Source organism: Protobothrops mucrosquamatus, unplaced genomic scaffold, assembly GCF_001527695.2.
Source record: "Protobothrops mucrosquamatus isolate PMUCROS unplaced genomic scaffold, P.Mucros_1.0 scaffold31, whole genome shotgun sequence".
Taxonomy (NCBI): Eukaryota; Metazoa; Chordata; class Lepidosauria; order Squamata; family Viperidae; genus Protobothrops; species Protobothrops mucrosquamatus.
The window spans coordinates 183,685-199,335 of record NW_015386415.1 but is presented as its reverse complement, the minus strand read 5'-3'; positions in this window follow the sequence as shown (position 1 = coordinate 199,335).

The following is a 15,651-nucleotide window of genomic DNA, read 5'->3' as shown; positions in this document are numbered from 1 at the left end:
AAGACTGCAAGTATCGTAAATGCAACCTGGCTGTCAAGCACCGTATTTTGACCGCTGCACGGATACTGTGATGGTTGCAAGAAGGTCATAAGTCACTTTTTTCAGCATCATCAGAATAGTCACGAAATGATCAAAATTCAAGGGTTACCTGTATCTTCTGCAGGAATGAAATTAAGCATTCAAAAATATAAGTGCTGTGAACATGATTAACAGCACAAACAACCCAGTAGCTAGTAGAATGGTTGTGCTAATGAGAAATAATTATTGGATAGGAGAAAGTTAAATTGTCAAGTTGACATCACAGAAATGACTATGAGCACAGCCCATGTGCTCCTGAATGAATGCAATACTGTACCATTCCTCTTCAGGAGAACTTCCTAAGAAGATGTGATCAAGAAGTGTTTCAGAAAGCAACATGTTTATGTGCTGGGCTAGAACAAGAGGCAAGTTGAAACAAGCCCAGGAATAGCTTCAAAGAACCAGCTCTGGCTTTCTGTAAATCCAGTATCTGCCCTTTGCAAATTCCAGGAAACTTGGAGTGACACACCCACCACCCTCTGTAGTCAACTGACTCCAGACCCCTGAATGGATGTGCACATAACCATCTCTAGCTTTCATATTAATCTCACTGCCAATAGTGGGGGGGAGGGAGGACTGGCACGCTCCATCCAAAGCCACTGCAGGGGCTACTGAAAGAGGGAGATCCACTTAGGTAAGATACATTAAAAACAGCAGTTAAAAATACCTAGCATTCAAAATGAAGTTGGAATTCAGTTCCACAGGGCACTTCAGAAAATGCAGGAGAACAAATGCAATAGCTGTCAATAATTTTCTAAAGCAACAGTATTTCTAGGATCCTAGAAAAAGATCCTATGTAACCCTAAAAAAAAATTTTTTTTTCAAAATCAAATCTGAAACATAACTCAGCCCTGATATAAAACAAGAATTTCTGAACAACAAAGTTTTTTATCTTCATTAGGGCAGTAGGATCATTAGTCACAGTGTGTGTGTGTGTGTGTGTGTGTCTCTGTGTGTGTGTGTGTGTGTGTGTGAGAGAGAGAGAGAGAGAGAGAGAGAGAGAGAGAGAGAGAGAGAGAGAGAATCAAAACATGATGGAAAGCAGTTTCAATCAATTGCTTATATTAGGGGTCCCCACCCCCCAGGCTGCAGCCCATTCAGAACCAGGATGCACCAGCAGCAGGAGAGTGCACATGCACAAGTCCATTCGCACGAATAGCAGGCACTCGTGCACGCATGTGAAGCTCCATTTGTGCAAGCAGCAGGCATGCCTGCCACTCATACAAATGGAGCTTCACACACGTGTGCGAGGGCCTGCTACTCACACAAATGGATCTCCGCACATGTCTGCCACTCACACGGAACCATTGCCTCTTTCCCCCTCACCCGTCCGCATTGCCAGGGAGGTCGGGGACCATTGGTTTATATTGTAAATTAGTACAAGACCAGAGGTGGGAATAAGGTCAGGGTAAAAACGGCTGGAGAAGAAGAGAAGAAGAAGAGAAGCTTCTTTTCCCAGAATGTATCTATCGTCTGTGTTGCTTTTGTCCCAGATTTCTGAAATATAAACATGCAAAATCTGAAAAGCGGAACAGGACCTGGAGACAGAACGACACAACGCCACTCTCTCAAATCTCTTGCCTTTTCCAAAATAAAACAGTGTTGTTTACATCCAAACCCTCAGACTTACAAAATGTTATTTTTAAAGCTTGGTCTATATAATTTTCTGGAAAATCCCTTCGTGAAAAATTTGGAAGAAACTGGCTTCAGAACTTCTTCCAAAGGACTTGAATCCGTAGCCTTGAAAGAATTCCCTCCTTCTTCCTGTGGTTACAATCAGGAGCAACCTTGGAACTGTGACTGAACCAAGTTGGTTAATAGCTCACTTATTTTATTTTTCTTTTAAAGGGGAAGTGCCAATACTGGATTATGAGTGGGAGGGAGGGAGAGAGGGAGGTTAGAGCTGGCTCAGCAGGTTCCAAGTCTATTAAGAGCCAAACAGCCACCTCCCCAAAAGAAAACAAAAGACAATTAAATACCACAATAGGCTGGACTGCACCAGCCGGTTTGATACTACATGGAGACAAGAATGCAGAAAGAAATAGCACAGCAGACAAATTTAGGTCTGTGAACAGGTGAACCACTTTGACATAATCTATTAGAAAAAGGGGCAGCTGTGGGCAGGAGGATAAAAAGAGTCAAGGTGGTGATGGGAGCACTATGTGTGTGTGTGTGTGTGTATGTATCTATGTATGTATATTCACATATTGTATAGACATGTATACACATATATAATATATATATATATATATTATATATATAATATAAATTGATATAATTATATATATAATTATATCAAATTTCTATGCCCATCTCAAGTGACTGAACAGTTTACAAATAAAAATCATGAAAAGCAACGTAATTAAAAACACGACTGTAATTCCAGGCTCAGTTATGGTTGTAAATTGAAAACTACCTGTATGTAATTACAAAATTTTCCTACAACCCTGCCAATGCAATGGCAATATATGATGAAAATGTATATATTTTCATGTATATATATTTTACTGGAGTGAAATATCATATACAAATAATTTTGATTATGCATTCTTTTATGCTTGTAGATTTTTGACTTGTAAGAATTGCACAAGTTCTCCCAGGTGAGAGGGGGGGAAACAACCAGGCAATCACCATTGTTCTACATCTAGAAACAAATAAAGTTGTAACGAGTAGCCAGCATCGGTTTGTTAAAAACAGATCATGCCAAACCAATCTTATTTCATTCTTTGACAAAATGACTAAAATAGTAGACCAATGAAATGCTGTGGACATAGTATACTTAGACTTCAGTAAAGCATTAGATAAAGTAGACCACAACCTACTTTTTGGTAAGCTAGAAAAATGTGGAATAGACAGCATCACCACCAGACGGATTTGTAACTGGCTGACAAACCGCACTCAACGAGTCGTCCTTAATGGTACTACGTCTACCTAGAGGGAAGTAAGCAGTGGGGTACCACAAGGCTCTGTCTTAGGCCCAGTACTCTTCAGTATCTTCATAAATTACACTGGTCTACAAGGAGAAAGCCTCAAAAATGAAAGTAACTAAATTTTACCAGAATTGGGTCACTAATAAAGGAAACTTAAGTCCTGAGTATTAATTGGCTCCAGTTTCCAAAATACAGCTTCAGGTCAAAATTGCATCAAAATAATTCAAAATTACGAGGGGGATGTGCGATTATGCTCTATAACTTTTCTACAAAATGTGACACTGTGTAGCAATGAGAATGGGGAGCAGGACGCAGTGCGGATGGCGTGTTTGGATATTCCACGGTCCACTTCTTCTTTCTTGAGATCCCTCTTACAATTAGGGGAACCATGCAAAAATAGCAGTTGCTACTATGGTTGGTCCCATTGGGACTGTAAAAGGCATGGGCTTTTTTTTCTTGTTTAGCCAATGATGCAGATAAGTTGCACATGTAATGCAACAATAATGAGGGGCCCAACTCTTGTCCTGATCCCTTATTTTGCATCCAAGATATAGGTGGTATGCCTTTTTTTACCACTGCTGTCATATTGCACTTTTGAGATGCAAATGTAACCTCAACACAACTGTAGCAGAAGATATCTGCATTGTTTACACAGTTTCGAGGCATTTTGGCTTCTGAGGGAAAATATCACGCAACTGTTCCTTGGAAATGTTAGGCAATGACACTTTCACAAGCCATCAGATGTATCTATATGATGTGTAGATCTGACCAAGACAAATGTGCCTTGCAATAAAAGAGCAATAAATTACAGTTAGGTAATAATCTTTAGTCTCAAAGTGAAGATAAATTTATACACTTCCATGTGGTACCATTTTCATTGTTATACCGTACTTTGTCGAGAAGTTACGAGGCATCATGATTATTAGACACCTCTCTCGCTTGTAGGCAAATATACTCGCCTGTTTATAAGTCTTTATTGTGAAATATCTTGAAAACTTTAGCCAACCAGCACCTTTACCACCTGTTTTCTAAGTCATCTAATCAAAACTGTAAGAATTAACACATTTTATCTCAGAAGTCGATAATTTCCAAAATTTGTAGACCAGTGTTACCTAAAAGGGGGACTCATCAAATTTGCAGATGACACTAAGCTGGCAGGACTAGCCAACACCCCAGAAGACAAATTCAGGATCCAAAAATATCTTGACAGATTTGAACAATAGGCCCTACCTATCCAACAACATGAAATTTAATGTGGAGAAAAGCAAGATTTTACATCTGGGCAGGAAAAACCAAAAGTTTAAGTACAGATTGAGACCTGCTCAAAAACAGTAACTGTGAGGGGGACCTTGGGGTCCCACTGGATGATCACTTGAATATCAGCCAGCAGTGTGTGGCAGCAGCCAAAAAAGCTAATACAATCCTGGGTTATATAAACAGAGGCATAGAATCAAAACCACATGAAGTATTAGTACCGCTTTATAAAACCTTAGTTGAGACCACACCTAGAAGACAGCAACCAATTTTGGTCAGCACATTACAAAAAAGATTTTGAGACTTTAGTGCAAAGAAGGGCAACTAAGATGTTCAAAGGCCTGGAGACTAAAACATATGAAGAATGGTTACAGGAGTTTGGTTTGGCTAGTCTAGAGAAAAGAAGGACTAGGGGTGGCATGATAGCAGTATTCCAATATCTGAGGGGCTGCCCCAAAGAAGAGGGGGACCCCTGCTCTGGATGGTTAATGCTGGCAGAGTATGGCAATCAATTCACACTTGCCCTTCCTGGCCACCACCTGAGCCCAGAGAGAATCCTCAGCAAGAGTCGTACTTTGCTGCTAACAAACACCAAATGCCTCCAGAGTCACTGAGAGTTGGGAGGCATGAAATGTAATTAATAATCACACACACAATTTTGCAGTTGAACAAGTACTCTGCTTCCCATTCAGATAAAAAGAGAAGTGCACAATGCCTGTTCGTGCTGGATCCCAGGAATGAGGCTGAAAAGTGGGACGGGACGGGCATTGACTGACCGCACGTGGCATCTTCTGGGATTCAGGGCGGCTGCGGCTGCTGCCGCTGTTCCCACCGCCCTTCCTTATTGCAAGACAGATCTCAACTGCCACAGAGACCTCCGGCCGGATGCCCCCTGGCTGGGTCCCCTGTGATCAGCAGGGGCTCCTCTCAATCCCTTATCAGATCTGCCCTCTTCTCTGGCACAGCCCTAAGGCCAAAAAGGTCTCAGGTCAGCAAAGATAAGGCTAATAATGCCCCTAGAATACCCACAGAGGGTTGAAACGAGGAAAAAGAACTCTCCAGCAACGTGAAGTTTTCACAATCCTCTTCCCGTCTGGGGTCTCCCAGCTAAGAACAATTCCTCTGGAAAAGGCTGTCTTTGAGCACAGGGGTCCTGGGGCTGGTGGGTGAGTGGAGGTGATGAACTGAGGGAGATTCTGGCACTCCCTTCCCTTCCAGCAAACGCTCCCCCTGCATCTCTCTCTTAATGCACTGGCCCTAAGAGTGGTTCCCTTTTTTAAATATTAAATTTCATCACCTAGGACAGTGAGATAATTTTGCTATTGTACAATAGAATATCGCTTATGCTAATAAACTATTATAGAATAACATCGAAAAGGACTAGATGCTTTTTAATAAATCTCAGGCTATAAATTGTTAGAAGTATATTAATTGGTGCCCACTTGTGCATGTTCAGTACAGCTATGCCAAGCTGTTAGAAAGTCAGCTTTATCAAGCAGGTTTCCCCCCACTGCAGTTTCTCTGTTAGGGCACTTTGCCAACATTGTTGCATCCAACATGGGCTGTAAAGTCTCTAACAGCATTAACAAAAATATAATGCCTTATGCAGCAATGCTTCGTTTGCATTCTCAAATGCTGTTGACAAGGTTAAACTTAGGGTATTCCCTCTATAAAACTTTTTCCAAAACCCTTGAATGTTTGTACAAGGATATGTATATAACATATGTAAATTTGTTCCAGTCTACTTAGGGAAGGGGTTGGGGCTGGTGGGAGGAAAGGAGGCCGGCAAGGAAGGCTCGGAGTTCTGTAACTGACCTCTGTGGCAGCAGCCATTTTTGCAGAGGATCCCATAAAAATCTCTCAACATTGTAGTTAGAGATCCCAGCATCAGGGAAGAGAAAGACTAGAGAGATCTATTGTCATCACAGTTCATCAGATTTAATTTATCTTATTCTCTTTTTTCCAGGTACAACATAAAAACAGCCAGAGAAACTATACAGTGTTGAAAAAAATACAGTGCCATCCATTCCAGCACAATTAACGAAAATAATACTCCACTCAGCAAAAAGACACAACAAGCACTGTCCTTCCTCCCCACGTAGCAATTCACATTTTTGGCAAAGTCAGCCTTGCCTGTGTCCCTCTGTTCCAAACATCCTATTCCAAAACAACGTAACTTGTTAATAGCCCCTTTCCCTGCAAGATCACAGATCATTTGTGGACCATAAGGACAATCGTAATCGGCAAGGGTCTGGACACCCAAAGCTGAAAACTGCAGGCTTTGCAGAGTTGCTCCAAATGAATCAAGGACCACGATGCCTTATGTAGCCACCACAGAGGCCGCAGGAGGACCAGCGGATAGAAAAATGTTGCTTGGCTTCCCGCTTCCTAGCCTGGGACCATGCTGGAGTCTGCTGAGTCAGAGAGGAAAAGGCAGGCATGCAGGGCCAGCAGTGTTTGTAAACCTAGCAAGCCACGTGCAGGCAGGCGGGTGGGCAGGCAGGCGGGCAGGCGGGCAGCAGAAGCTAGTCAAGAGTGCCAGCCCCGCTAGGAGGCCACAGTCCTAGACTGGTGGGAGGAGATGAGGAGCGCTCCTTCCACAGTCCAGTGCTCTAAAATTAGTCACAGCCACCTCCAGGATCTTTCTGTAGAGGCAGCCAGAAAAACTAGTGTGACACGCGGTCCCAAGCCAACAGCCAAAGACTGACCTAAGAAAACCGGCATAGTTGCCCAAACACAGCTCCATTCCTTCACTTGCATCATTGGCAGGGATACAGTGAGCGAGTTCATTAGAACATCGTGTCTTTTATGCCAAAACAGTAAATTACAGCTCTTTCATGTAGCACAGCTCTAGATATTTTTTTCCTCAAGGAAGGATTGCTCAGCTGGACATCAAAAATGTACTCAGTAAGTGCAACCCATCTCCTCCTCCAAGGACAGGCAAGGCAAAGAGAGCTGCATGGAATGCATCGAGAATGTCAAGCACGTTTGAAAGGGAAAAAAGGCAGTTCAGAGCTAGGCAATATATACCTTAGTATGAGACAGTAAACGTTACAGCTATATCACTTTAAATTTCAGCCAGCAGGTTTTTGTTTTCTTTAATTCTTGAAAAAGGAATTCTTAACTTTCCCGTCTGGACTAAAACAACAGAATGGGACAACTTGCTGCCACTGCACCAAGTCTGGACCTCCCAGCGGTGGGTGGGTGGGTGCCCAGCCACCACCTCCTGCCGCCTGCCCCACCCACTGCCAGCGCCAAACGGCCCAAACACTACGGCCACCAAACAGTCCCAACCCCGAATGGCCCTGGAGTTCAGCACAGCAGCAGGTGTGTGTGTGTGTGTGTGTGTGATAATGGGAAGCCCCCAGCCCCCGCCACCACTCTGCCCACCTGCCTGGCTCTGCCCCCACCGCTGATCTGCGCTCTGCCCACCCGCTAGTTTGCTCGCCCGCCCACTCAGCTGGCTCTTCCTCCAGCTGACGCGGCAAGTGGCCCCCACAGCAGGCTGGCTGTGTAGAATTGTCCTGCGGGGACTTCACAGCAGTGAGTGGCAGAGGCGGCAGTGGCGAGCTGGCGGCAGTGAGCCAACGATGCTGAGCTGGCCGTGCCAAGTTGCCCTAGCCCCATAAAACAAGGCTAACAAAAGGGAATAAAAGTTTAACCCGACTTGGATTTGCTGAGAATAAATAAAGGAAACAGAGATGCCTTATTTGTATAATTTATTCTCTGTGAAAATCAACACAAACACCTCCCAAAGAGTTTCTCACTTCCACTACAGAGAGGTTAGGTCTAGAAGTGACTCCCAGGCCAGACCAAGGGCCATCTAGGAAGCACGTGCACACGCCTTCACGTAGCACACAAATACCTTTGTCCTTCATGAACAACCCCAACAGGTGGCTCTTCCCATGCATAAAGCATGTCTGTAATGCAGATAGTTTTAAGCTTGACTGCAAAGTTGGACCTCCAGAAGAATTTCTGCCACAGGGCCCAGCCATTAATCCCAGCAGACCTGTCTCTGCATTTCCTTCTCTCCCAAAATCATCAGGGCATGCAGTTACTTCTTTCTGCTCCTTTACTTCCATTTTGCCTGGCCTCAGTTACCTGCCTGCAGGTGTTCATAGCAGAAGGTCCGAAGCCATGTGGGGCAAGCACTTTTTTTACACATGTACCCCAGCTAATGACGGGCCCTCCAGGGGAAAGCTTAGGAAAGGCCAGTTCCTCACAGCGGGGGCAACGGGGATGAGATTGTTTTTCTTTAAGGAAGGGTATGTGACAAATTATAGCAGCAGATGTGTTATCCTTTACAAATATTCTGAGATTGCTGATTTCAGTGTCTGAATTGTAATGAGCCCCTAAAAATGTAGGATGAGCAATATTACCAATAGCACAACAGTTTTATCAAAAAATAACTTTGCTCCTTTTTTACTCAAAATATTAATATTAATTTTTAACTGCACTATGACTCAGTGACGCAGACCCTCAATATCCAACTCTGCTGAGAGACTACTTCTCAATGGCAACCTTGCAGCTGGCTTGCCCTTCCTGTACTCTGTCTCCTGGCAACTGTACATAACAACTGAAATTAATCTGTTGGCTGGTTGGTTATGCAGCTTCTGTGTTAGACTTTTGCAACGAAAAAGAAACGTGTATAAACCTGTAAGGCTGAACATGGTATGTTTTGGGGACTCTAATGCCACAGGACATAGACTGAGAGCTGGGCAAAGAATAGGACACAACCTTCCAATCAAGCACATTTAAAATCTAGGTATTTAACTGCAATCTTTAATTAACATCTTTTCAGGTCTCCTGCTGCCAAGAAAGAAAGGAAGTGCATTAAATCAGAAATCTTACAATTAAAGTCAGAAAACTGATGCCTCAATAGGAAGGTCCAAGCACAGGGGGCACGTTCGCCCTCCCCACCAGGGCTTATATTGCAGTAACCGACATGAAGCATTTGGGGCTTCTGAAGAACATTATCACTGTTGTACTACAGTATTTGTATGTTTTAGCCACATTTGTTAAATTGGTAACATGGTTGTTAAGTGAATCTGGATTCTTCATTGACTTTGCTTGTCAGAAGGTCACAAAAGCTGATCACATAACCCTAAGATACTGCAACCATCATAAATATGAACCAGCTGGCAAGCATCTGAATTTTCATCATATGACCATGGGGATGCTGCAATGGTCGAAAGTATGAAAAAACTGTTATAAGTCACTTTTTTCAGTGCTGTTGTAACTTTAAACAATCATTAAATGAACCGTTGTAAGTCAAGGACTACCCGTAGTCCATTTTTTATTCAGGACCTTAAAGTAGCATATAGAATACTAGCTCCTTCTATTTTTCCCCATAGCAACAACCCTGTGAGAGGCGTTGGGGCTCAGAATAACTTCCCCAAAGACCCCCAGTGACGCAGGAACTAGAAGCTGGATCTTCCCATTCTTCCAATTCCAACTTGTTGACAGTTACACCACCCCAGTTCCTAGCACTGTACGTTTCAACTAATTCTGAAGAGACACGGTCAAACATTCTGGCATGAAAACTTAAGGCAAACAAATAAAAAACAAGCAAGACTAACATATATATTAAACCCAAGTATTCTCCCTTGTTCAGCAATTTCATAAGGCTAAAAATCAGAGGCTGAGTCCCAGCATCCCATATGGGTGAATCTCCAGACATATCAAGCAGAAAACTTGGGGGGGGGGGGAGAGGCTGGAAAACTGGAGAGGCTCTTGGCTTCCGTTCAAATAGAAGCTGGACAGCCATGGGGCTTAAGTTGGGTTCTGTTCTGAGCAGGGGACAGAGTTCCCCTGCAGCTCTAGGATTCCATGATTCTGTATTTTCAAAATATATCTTGGTTTCCCTTCCAAAGAATAGCATGTTTCTTAAATAAAGTAAGCTGAAAACACAGAAGAACAATTAATTAAAAATTAATAAAGGGATATTGAAACTGTGGACAAATTGTTTTATTAAGAAAAACGTAAAAGTTACAATAGGGTGAACCAATAACAGAGGTCTTCATAGTGGTTCACTTGGGGACAATGTTAACAATGGGTTCAAAAGAGAGATCCTGAAAGTGAATTTTCTACAGCAAAAAAATGACGGGGGGGGGGGGAGGGAGAATGACATGCTTTCAAATCAAGGAATAATTCTGTTTAATATGGGTCCTAATTATTTTAATATTCATTCCTAGCTTTGCTAACCTGTCTACCAGCACATTCTAAGTAGAGTGTGAGACTAAGTGAACATTAGGTTTCATAATTTTAAAACAATGAGAGGGAAACAACTTTGGCTTTGATGCCCAAATAGCCTTAGAGTAGTCATAGTGTATCCATCCCACAACCCTCCTGGCATCTCAAGAGATTGACTGAATACAGAGTAGGCAATACACTTCTGTTCACCAGTATTTTCCCCTCCCCTGCCCTCAGCCTCCCTCTTTCGGTGGCTAAGCGCTGATATCATGGGATCTGGATGTTCCCTCCACCCCACTAAGTAACATGGCTGCCAACGCTTAAAGAAACATGCACCAGTTCTGCGCACAGTCACTTGAGGGTCACAATTTGATGGACAGCTGGTGCATCCCTGCTTTTTGCACCAGCTCTAGTCCTTAGTGGGGTCTGTCGTTCTTGCCCATGGTGAAATTCTCTCCCCAGAGTGGAGTCCCCTCCCCCTCGGAGCTTCCTCCAGAACCTCCAACCACCAAAAGCTGCAATGCTGAGTTAAGAGTTTCATCATCACTAACTGCCTACTCCTCCCAGGGATTTTCCCATGGAGCTGCTCCCAGATCTGAGATACAAATCTATAGTTCCCTACGCCCGGGTGGCAGGCTAATTGCTACTTACTGAGGTCACCTCGGCACAGAAAGAAAGTCACTTTTGGCTGCGGAGAAATAAATGGCCAAACTACGTGAAGCATCTCCTTCTGGGCATCTCCCGAAATGAAGAAGCTGAAGGTGCTTTTGCACCACCACGAGACCCAGACGGCAGTTAAGCTGCACGGCAGAAAAGTTAGGGCAGCCGCTGAGTGACATCAGGCTGATGTCATCGCTGCTGCCGCTGCCTGAAGGAAGGGTCTGGCTCCTCTGCCAATCTCCCCAGCCATGCAGGGTGCGGGGGGTGGGTGGGGGGTGGGGGGTGGCCAAGGACTGAACAGGCTAATAATCGGCGCATCGGAAGCCTGGAGGAAAGATCATTTCAGACATTTTTCAGGTTTAGCAAAGCCCAGGAGGAAAACTCACACAGAGACATAAAAAACAACAACCCCCAAATAGGCAGCCTTCACAACAATTTCTTAAGGAGTGTTTTGTCTTTATATGGAGTCGGGCACGCTCCCTTCGTCCCACCCCCACCCCTTTCTGCCCAGGCTTTTGTCTCGGAAGAGAGAAGGGGGAAAGCGCGGCTCCTCCGCCGCTCCTGGCGCTTGTGCCGGTGCGCCAGTTTCCCTTTTGTCCAGCTGCAAAGAGGGCGGGGGGGGGGGTCCCTGAAAGTGTCCAAACTGACTTTCCAGAGCGGAGGAAGCCCCAGACAGGCGGCTCTGCGCCTCGGCAGGGCCCGCGACGCACCGTTTAAAGGTCCCCCCTCCGCTCAGACCAGCCTCCCTGGAAGCCGAGGGGGAGGACGGCAGGGCGGAGAAGCCCGCGGCCGCTTACCTTGCGAGCGCCGGTCCTCTTCGGCCCCTTCCGCGCTGCCAGCCAGCCAGGGGCCTCCCGCCGCCGCCGCCGCCTCCGCCGCCCCTGCCCGCGCTCCGCCGCGTCCGCCCCAGCACTGCTCAGCGCCGGCCAGCCTCCGCCGCTACCGCGCAGCCATCTTGCCTCCTTCCCCTGGAAGCGGCGCTGCGGACGCCCTGGTGCGAGCGGGGGCTTCGCTGCTGCCAGACGCCCGAGTCATTATCGCCCGGCCGAGCTCCCCGCCCGCTTCCCCCTCCCCGAGAAGCCAGCGGGGTGGACGTGACATGCATGCCCAGCCCGCCGCCTTCGCCCGCCCGATGGAGGGGAGGGGAAGGGAGGGGAGGGGAGGGGAAGCGACGCCAGCCCAGCCCAGCCCAGCCCCGGGCCAGCCGACGCGGAGCAGCAGGGCAGGCCTCCGCAGCCGCCCTCCCGTCCCCTCCGCTCGGAAGGCTCAGCTGCCGGAGGCAGGCCTGGGTCGCCGCCGCCGCCGCCCGCGCCTCCCCTGGCCCGACCCGCCGGAGGCTCCCCCGGCAGAGAGGAGAGGAGAGCCTCGCCGCGGCTCCATCCGCGAAGGGGGCTGGGATTCCGGGGGAAGAGAAAGACCCCCCCCCGCCCAGCCACACGGGCCGGGGGGGGGCCCTGGCGCTTCCCCCCCCTCCCCAGTCAGTCCAGGGTTTTTACTGTCTTCCGCGGGGTCAGAAGGAATGCGATGTTGGCCGTGTGGAAGCGTTAGTTACTGGTTCTTTTCCCTCGTGGTGGTGGTGGTTTGAATGCACGCTTCAGTCCATCATCCATTAATGCTCCGGGTTCAAATATACACAACATAGATTCCTTCACAGGTGAGTGTCGGTGATTATGGATGGTGTGAAAACACCAACGGAACCAATAGGCGCAAAGTCATTCTATCTGCCGAAGAGAATGCTGCGTGCTTTGTAGGATGCACATAAAAGTGAACAGAAAGACAATCATTTTGTTTTAATCTGTGAATCCGCTCACTAAGAACGTGTCAGCAATGGCTTTTGGCTTAGTTTGATGGATGAACATAGCCAACTGGGATTTAATGTACAAACAATGATTAATAACCCATCATGGCCCAGCGCCATCTGTGAATCCGCTCTTAGCCCTACAGACCACACTTTGCAGGCAGGAGCTGCAGAACTCATTTGGTTTGTCCAAAAGCGCAAAGTGTGTCCCAAAGGCAGCCGGAGGGATTTCAATAGCGGGACAGATGGCTCTCAACTAGGAAGTCATTGGAGGACAGCAGTATTTCTCATTCCCAGATTCGGTCCCTCAGTCAGGTAGGAGAAAGGGATGGCTGTGTGCCTGCCCATAACTGACCTTTTCCTATTCTGTGGAGATTTACTGACAGCAGAATTACTTCCTAGACTGAAACCAATTGCCCAGACCAATGTTAGCCACTTGGGGGGGTCGGCAGATGCCTTATGAACTGTTTGCAGAGCTTATCTGTACATGAATTGGATTGAACACAACCCGGAAGAAATTGTTGCCACAACCTCTAGTGTACGGATGGGAAACTGGTGATGTTCATGCCCTCCTCCCCCCTGAGGGCTGTGTGAATGGAGTGGCACCTGGTGAATAGACTTTTCACTCATATCTGCGTGCACACACAGGTACATAGTCATTAGCAGGAAGAGGAGTGTCTCTAATGTCACATTTCCAGTATTAAGATACTTGAGGGGAAAGTCATAACTCCTCCTCGTCTCTGTCTGTGGGAACCATGACATTAAACCAAGTCTCTTAAAACTTAAATTTTCTTTCGGGGTGCTGGGCCCCAACCACCTACCATCCTTTGGGAAAACGATAAAGACTCGGCGAAGATTTGAGGATGGAGGAAAAGAGTGGAGCCTTTGCTGGCTGCAATGGAACTCCGGCTGTCGGAGCGCTAGCAGCCGCTCCAGCCACCGAGTGGACATCACTGGCAGGGGCTCGGCCAAAGTCCTGGTTGATGGAACCATCAACTCCAGTGAGGGTATGGATGATACATATGATACAAGAGTCAAGAAGAAAGGAATACCAGTTCCCAGGGAACAATCACAGAGTTGTGCTGACCTAGAAATAAAAATGGCATGGGGCATATTCCTTGCTGATGTCATTAGGAGACATGCATATATAACCTCTTGGGCTATGTTTATACAATATTTTTTAGAAAAGAGCTAAGCCGGATGTATGGAAACCAATTGTGTTTATATGACATTACAAACCAAAGCATCTGTTAAAATCTGTAGTATCACATCACAAAATCAAAGAACTGAAAGGAGATGCATGAAGGCTCATCTAACAATGCCAACAAACTGCAGTAAACTCTTCTGAAATAAACGACTTTAGAGCTGTTGGGACTGCTGTCATGTGTCCATTGTGAGAAGTCCTAAAAAACTTTAGAGGTACCAGAAGACAGTGTCTGTATGCCTTCAAGTCAATGCTGTCTCTTGGTGATTGCCTGGACTTGCAGTTTTGTTGGAAAGGTTTTTTTGGAAACGTCCCAAAGATGCTTTTTCATGAGGCAACTGGACTGGAGTGTGGGTAGCGTTCCAGTATTTGGGGGGCTGCCGCAAAGAAGAGGGGTTCAACCTATTCTCCAAAGCACCTGAGTTCAGGACAAGAAGCTACGGATGGAAACTCATCAAGGAGAGAAGCAACCTAGAACTAAGGATTGTTAAGCAAATCACTGCAGTTGTTAAGTGAATCATGCAGTTGTTAAGCACATCTGGCTTCCCCCATTGACTTTGCTTATCAGAAGCCAGCTGGGAAGGTTACAAATGGGGATCCAACATGCCAGCTGCCAAGCACCCAAGTTTTAATCAGGGGACGGCTGTAATGGTCATAAATGTGAAAACTGATCACAAGTCACTTCTTGAATGGTCACTAAACAAATGGTTGTAAGTCAAAGACTACCCGGATTAATTTGAAGAAGAAAAATGTACTTTGCTATTGGCTGCACCTGCCTGCCTGTCCGCCGCTCTTCAGAGCCTTTGGGGAAACGGTCCAGCGAAGCAATTAATTTGAGCCCTGGCAAGTTGGACGGGAAACGGAGAGCTTGGAACAGATCAGACCACCCACGGGGTGGAGGCCTCCACTGCCAGACAGATTCAGTAATATAGAAACCAGGCTGGGACAGGACCAGTCCTGAGGGACAGCTCACTCCGGGCTTCCCTCAGCCTGGCTGGAGAGATTGCTCACTTGCTGCAGAGTCAGGCTTGACATACACCGCTGAGTTACAGCCACAAGGTGGGAGGTGACTTTTGGAATTTCAGACCAGGCAGAAATTAGAGCTGTGTGGCTCCCGTGACGGAGGAGGAGAGGGGAAAAGACAGAGGCAGCATCTTCCATCACAAGGCAGCTTGTAAAGGCAAGGGCTGACTTGCTCAAAGAGCCATTGCTGCTGCTGCTGCCGCTTCTATGTGGGTGGATTTGGCAATTGACAGCGTAGGCGGTGATCTAAGTGTATTTCTGATGACGACAAAGAGGACGGCATGCTTAGTAAGTGCAGGGTGATGTGTTGGCAAGACATTGAAATCATGTGCTTTTTCTCAGGCGCTGTTAAACTGGGCTGTCTTTCCTTCTCCAATCTCCAAATGGTTGAAGTGAAATTGGAAGGCGAGCCCACTCCCAGGTGTTGCTTGAGTGACTCATGCTGAAGGAGGCAGCGTAGGCAGGGGCTCTTCTCGGAGCACGTACACCTTCCCCTCTGCTTTTGCTATGCC